Genomic DNA, 7,251 nt, shown 5'->3' with positions numbered 1-7,251 from the left:
AAGATGTAATAATAACAAGAGAGAGAGAGAGAGAGGGAGAGAAGGTGAGACAAGGACTTAAAATGTCTGGTATCTAAGATTGTCTAACTCTAGCTGGAAGCTGTAATAAGATAAAGAGAAGAAATGGGGGAGAGAGAGAGACATGACTTTGTTAAGTGTGTGAGAGAGAGGAAATGAGGGGGAAAAAATGTCGTGGTATGTATGGTAAGAGACAGAAGATATGACTTTGCTATGAAAGTGAGAGAGAGGAAATGAGGAAAAAATGTAGTGGTATGTATGGTGGTGAGAGACAGAAATAAAGACATGGAGTGAGAGAGCGCAACAATTGCCCCATTTTCGTGTGAAGGAAAGAAATTGTGCATCAACAAGGAGAAAAAGAAGACGAAATAAGAGAAGGAGAAGGAAGGAAAAGACGCAGGAGGAGGAGAAGAAGGAAGAGGAGGGGGAGTAGACGGAATGGAAGGAGGAGAAGAATAAAAAGAAAAGAAGAGAAAGAAGGGGAGGAGAAGGAGGGGGAGTAGACGGAATAAGAGGAAGAGGAGGACAGAAAAGAAGAGGAGAAGAAAGATGAGGGGGAGTAGACGGAATAAGAGGAGCAGAAGGAGGAAAAGAAGAAGCAATAAGAGGAGCAGAAGGAGGAAAAGAAGAAGCAAGAGGGAATAGACGAAATAAGAGAAGGAGAAGGAGGAAGGAAAAGACGCAGGAGGAGGAGGAGAAGAAGAAGAAGAAGGAAGAGGAGGGGGAGTAGATGGAATGGAAGAAGGAGAAGAATAAAGAGAAAAGAAAGAAGGGGAGGAGAAGGAGGGGGAGTAGACGGAATAAGAGGAAGAGGAGGACAGAAAAGACGAAAGAAAAAGAAGAAGAAGAGAAGGAAGAGGAGGAGGAGTAGACGGAATAAAAGGAGCAGAAGGAGGAAAAGAAGAAGCAATAAGAGGAGCAGAAGGAGGAAAAGAAGGAGAAAGAAGAAGGGGAGACAGAGGAAGAAGAATATGTTGCATAACATGCTGAATATAGGTAGGTACATTGCATACACATAGCATTATTATCAGGGCTGAATGTAGAGAGGAAGAGAGCAACAGAGTAAAAAGAGATTTATCTCCACAGATGAATTGCTTTGCAATTTGCATTTTTGATCATCTAATTTAGAAGAGCCAGGAAGCAGGAAGAACTCCATCCACCCCTAGGAGACTCACTAGACTCGGAAATTCCCCCATATACTCTTCACTTTGCATTTTTCAAGCTTAATCCTGAATCCCTCTGCAATAATCCTTATTCCTCCATGCTATTTGCAAAAGGGTTTTAAGGGGGGTCCCTCCCTTTTTTTTTTTTTTTTTTTACAACGGGATTTACTTGTGGTTCAGTGAGCTTTAGATTTAGAAATCGGTCAGAAAAAGACTCCTATTATGTATAGATATAGAACCTTTCAAAGGTCTTCTTTATCGTAAAGGCTTCATAGAGGGAACTGTAATAACGGAGGTCTTATCGTCGCGAAATTGAACAGAAAAGGAGAGCAGGATAGGAGAACACCTTAGCTATTTAGGATAAAGTTCATCCTGTAGGACTTCAGAATGAGCTTGCTACCTTTGTAGGATGAAAAATTCTGAGCATTCGGGGCGTCCCAAAATGCCTCTTAATTTAGTAGCAGCCTTCACCCTCCCTCATCAATATATTATACGGAGGGGGCCCCCCCCCAGACGAAAACTGCGGTGGGAGCCTTAGGGCAAATAAAGTATACAATTACCCTCTTAAAACGGACCTGGATGGATACAACCTCCCTATTATGTTTACATTTTGTATTACCATAGATACTGCATTATTTGTATCCGTCTTACTTGGCATTACGTGATGTACAATGTGATTCTGCATACTCCTTGTTTAAAATTAGCCGCATACCCTAGTGGCGATTGCAGTTGAGAGAAAGCTCTCTCTCCTCTCTTTTTCTCTCTCTCTCCTCCAATCTATCTCTTCTCTCTCTCTCTCTCCCTCTCTCATCTCTCTCTCGAGATGTATGGAAAGTGTCGAGGGACGAGAGAGGAGAGAGAGGGAGGGAGGGATACGAGAGAGAGATATGTTATAAGTACCCATGGAGGAAACGTTACGTAATAATGGCCGGTTTTCTTTAGGGAAATATGAGCAAGCTTTTCTCTTTCTCTCTCTCTCTTTCTATACATTTTTTTCTGCTTTTCCTTCTCCTCCTCTTCTTTCCGCCCCTCTCTCTCTCTCATTTTGCTTTTTCCCCTCTCTTTCTCCTCATTTCTTGTTCCTTTGTTTCTCGATTTTTCCGTTCAGTCTCTTACTAATCTCTCTCTCTTCTTCCCTCTTTTTATTCCAGTTTCTCTATTTTCTCTCTGGTCTCCTTCTGCTAAACCCTCTCTCCCTCATTCTCCTGTTCTCTCTGTCTCTCTCTTTTTCTACCTCCTTTTACTAATCCCTCTCTCTCTATCCCTCTTTCTCCTGTTGTCTCATCTCTTTCTGTCTTTCCTCCTCTTTCTCTCCTTATACAGAGATAGGTACTGAATGGATTAATGCTCACAAAACGGTATCTATTATCTAAGGATTACAGTGTAATGCTCCCTGTAATTCCTTACATTATAAATACTGTAAATTGGGGAACACTGTCCAACATTCTTTCGCTATACATATTATCTTTAAAAATGGGATGAGTATAGGTTTAAAATTTAAATAAGCTAGCCTAGTTAGCTTGGTAAATAAAGGATAGTGTTTTAAAAGAGTAAAAATCGGATCATTGGATGCATAAATATGAATTGCCTCCAAGGTACAAAGATGCCCATAACTACGATAAAGAGGGGTAACATTGCCTACCGTCTTTTTTCTTTGTCTAATTTGGAAGAATTTTGTCAAGGTACATTGTCCAAATTGTCCAATACCTAAAAGCATTGAAACGGATGAGGGAAAAATTCAACTTTAAGGGACAATGATACCCCTATTTACCGTGTCTTCATATTATCTTACGTTGTTGTTTTCTATAATTCCTATATGTTTCTAACTTGAGTATTTGATTCCAAGCTTAGTTCTCCTTCGAAGTGTTTATTTATTGTCTGGAGTATACGGGATTTCATGAACTTAAGACATATTAAGTATGGGAATTGCCAAATCCAAATCTCTGTATTATTTTCATACCAGGCAACATTTATGTTTTATGTACTCGTATAATGAATTTCTCTATGAAATATCAATGGCGAATTCTTCTAGTACATAGGCATGTCTCTCCTCGAATATGAATCCCTTCTACGGTTTTTCGCACTCCAGAACCCTCCAGAACTGGCAATTAGGAATGTTGTGTGTCGGGATTTAAAATAACAGCAGACACTCGTTTATGAACAGCGTTATTGAGTTAGGTTGAGTATGAATGGAAGAGTATGAATTAGGCATGTCTCTCCTCGAATATGAATCCCTTCTACGGTTTTTCGCACTCCAGAACCCTCCAGAACTCCAGAACGGGCAATTAGGAATCTCTTGTGTCGGGATTTAAAATAACAACAGACACTCGTTTATGAACAGCGTTATTGAGTTAGGTTGAGTATGAATAGAAGAGTATGAGTTGAAAATACAGTAGAACCTCGATTATTTCAACTAATTGGGACCGGGGGTAGTTGAAATGATCAAGGTTATTATAGGTCTGGTTGCTCCTCTCTTGAGATGATCAAGGTTTAAATGATCACTTTCTATGATCAGATGAACAGAAAAAAAAACCAATGCATTTTGGAGTTGGAAAAACAGAGAGTTGAAGTAATGGAAGTTGAAATAATCGAGGTTCTACTGTATGTAGATTGTAGGGGTATGAATAAACAACAAACCCTTCTGTATCAACACCCTACAGTTAAAAGCCTTCTGTTTATTTAACAATCAGACAAAAACATACAATATTTTATCCATAGTAGTTGAAATGATCAAGGTTATTATAAGTCTGGTTGCTCCTCTCTTGAGATGATCAAGGTTGAAATGATCACTTTCTATGATCTTTTCCTCTGATAAGATGGAATATCCTTTGAAAGACAGAAAAAAAAACAATGAATTTTGGAGTTGAAAAAACAGAGAGTTGAAGTGATGGAAGTTGAAATAATCGAGGTTCTACTGTATGTAGGGGTATGAATAAATAACAAACCCTTCTGTATCAACACCCTACAGTTAAAAGCCTTCTGTTTATTTAACAATCAGACAAAAACATACAATATTTTATCCATAGGCAAATGACAGGGAGATAGGGGCGGATCGTGACATTTTCAAATGGGAAGCTAGCAAGCTACACAGCTTTCAAAATGATCTGTAAATATGTACAAACATTTAGGTAGGAGGACATAGAACGAGGCCATATATTTTTTCTGGGCGTCCAAAGGGGTTTGAACCGCAAAGCTCAAAGAACTAAAAAGGATGGTGAAGAAAGTAATAACTCAGAGGGGAAGCTATAACTCATTTCTAAAGTATGCCGATCTATTGCATGGTCTGACAATCCAGATCGAATGGTCTCTTACTATTTTCGGTGAATGGTAAATAGGAGAGGGGGGTTGAAAAACGTGGTGATTCCCCATTTTCGTAGAGAACGCGCCACTGGGCAAATCTAAAGATAAATGAGACTGTAGAGTGTAGATACATATTACTTTATATCTCTTGAAGTCTGGTACAGACGTTTCAATATTTCATATTTTTTTCTACCTCCTTTTACTAATCCCTCTCTCTCTATCCCTCTTTCTCCTGTTGTCTCATCTCTTTCTGTCTTTCCTTCTCTTTCTCTCCGTATACAGAGATAGGTACTGAATGGATTAATGCTCACAAAACGGTATCTATTATCTAAGGATTACAGTGTAATGCTCCCTATAATTCCTTACATTATAAATACTGTAAATTGGGGTAACACTGTCATAGGCGGTTCTTGCCTAAATTTTTGGGGGGGCTTGATTTTGAAGGTATTTAGCTTTATGTAAAAAAAATCTGGTGTGAACATCACATTTCTGCTAATCCCTCTCTCCCTCATTCTCCTGTTCTCTCTCTCTTTTTTTTTCTACCTCCTTTTACTAATCCCTCTCTCTCTCTCTCTCCCTCTTTCTCCTGTTCTCTTTTCTCTTCTCTTTCTGTCTTTCCTCCTCTTTCTCTCCTTATACAGAGATAGGTAGTACTGAATGGATTAATGCTCACAAAACGGTATCTATTATCTAAGGATTACAGTGTAATGCTCCCTATAATTCCTTACATTATAAATACTGTAAATTGGGGTAACACTGTCCAACATTCTTTCGCTATACATATTATCTTTAAAAATGGGATGAGTATAGGTTTAAAATTTAAATAAGCTAGCCTAGTTAGCTTGGTAAATAAAGGGTAGTGTTGTTAAAGAGTAAAAATCAGATCATTGGATGCATAAATATGAATTGCCTCCAAGGTACAAAGATGCCCATAACTACGATAAAGAGGGGTAACATTGCCTACCGTCTTCAACATTCTTTCGCTATACATATTATCTTTAAAAATGGGATGAGTATAGGTTTAAAATTTAAATAAGCTAGCCTAGTTAGCTTGGTAAATAAAGGGTAGTGTTGTTAAAGAGTAAAAATCGGATCATTGGATGCATAAATTAATATGAATTACCTCCAAGGTACAAAGATGCCCATAACTACGATAAAGTGGGGTAACATGCCTACCGTCTTTTTTCTTTGTCTAATTTGGAAGAATTTTGTCAAGGTACATTGTCCAAATTGTCCAATACCTTAAAGCATTGAAACGGATGAGGGAAAAATTCAACTTTAAGGGACAATGATACCCCTATTTACCGTGTCTTCATATTATCTAACGTTGTTGTTTTCTATAATTCCTATATGTTTCTACCTTAAGTATTTGTTCCAAGCTTAGTTTTCCTTCGAAGTGTTTATTTATTGTCTCGAGTATACGGGATTTCATGAACTTAAGACATATTAAATATGGGAATTGCCAAATCCAAATCTCTGTATTATTTTCATACCAGGCAACATTTATGTTTTATATACTCGTATAGTAAATTTCTCTACGAAATATCAATGGCGAATTCTTCTATACATAGGCATGTCTCTCCTCGAATATGAATCCTTTCTACGGTTTTTCGCACTCCAGAACCCTCCAGAACTCCAGAACGGGCAATTAGGAATCTTGTGTGTCGGGATTTAAAATAACAGCAGACACTCGTTTATGAACAGCGTTATTGAGTTAGGTTGAGTATGAATGGAAGAGTATGAGTTGAAAATACAGTAGAACCTCGATTATTTCAACTAATTGGGACCGGGGGTAGTTGAAATGATCAAGGTTATTATAGGTCTGGTTGCTCCTCTCTTGAGATGATCAAGGTTTTAATGATCACTTTCTATGATCAGATGAACAGAAAAAAACCAATGCATTTTAGAGTTGAAAAAACAGAGAGTTGAAGTAATTGAAGTTGAAATAATCGAGGTTCTACTGTATGTAGGGGTATGAATAAAGAACAAACCCTTCTGTATCAACACCCTACAGTTAAAAGCGTTCTGTTTATTTAACAATCAGACAAAAACATACAATATTTTATCCATAGGCAAATGACAGGGAGATAGGGGCGGATCGTGACATTTTCAAATGGGAAGCTAGCAAGCTACACAGACACTTAACATTTTTTCTTTCAAAATGATCTGTAAATATGTACAAACATTTAGGTAGGAGCACATAGAACGAGGCCATATATTTTTTCTGGGCGTCCAAAGGGGTTTGAACCGCAAAGCTCAAAGAACTAAAAAGGATGGTGAAGAAAGTAATAACTCAGAGGCGGGTCGTGAGATTTCCAAAGGGGAAGCTATAACTCATATCTAAAGTATGCCGATCTATTGCATGGTCTGACAATCCAGATCCAATGGTCTCTTACTATTTTCGGTGAGTGGTAAATAGGAGAGGGGGGGTTGAAAAACGTGGTGATTCCCCAATTTTCTTAGAGAACGCGCCACTGGGCCAATCTAAAGATAAATGAGACTGTAGAGTGTAGATACATATTACTTTATATCTCTTGAAGTCTGGTACAGACGTTTCAATATTTCATATTTATGTAGGTAGGCTCCAGGGCCGCTCCCAGGAGGGTTCATCCGGTCCCATTTGGTCTGGTCCTGGGCTCTTCAACGAGACCCGAAACTAGTCCCTGAACCTCCTCAAATAATAGTAATAATAATGAAATAAAATACGAGAAAGCTACATGGTGAGCAGAAGGAGGAAAAGAAGAAGCAAGAGGAGGAGGAGGAGGAGAAA

Source organism: Diaphorina citri, unplaced genomic scaffold (genome assembly GCF_000475195.1).
Source record: "Diaphorina citri unplaced genomic scaffold, Diaci psyllid genome assembly version 1.1 scaffold715, whole genome shotgun sequence".
Taxonomy (NCBI): domain Eukaryota; kingdom Metazoa; phylum Arthropoda; class Insecta; order Hemiptera; family Psyllidae; genus Diaphorina; species Diaphorina citri.
Note: the sequence above shows the minus strand (reverse complement) of the source record.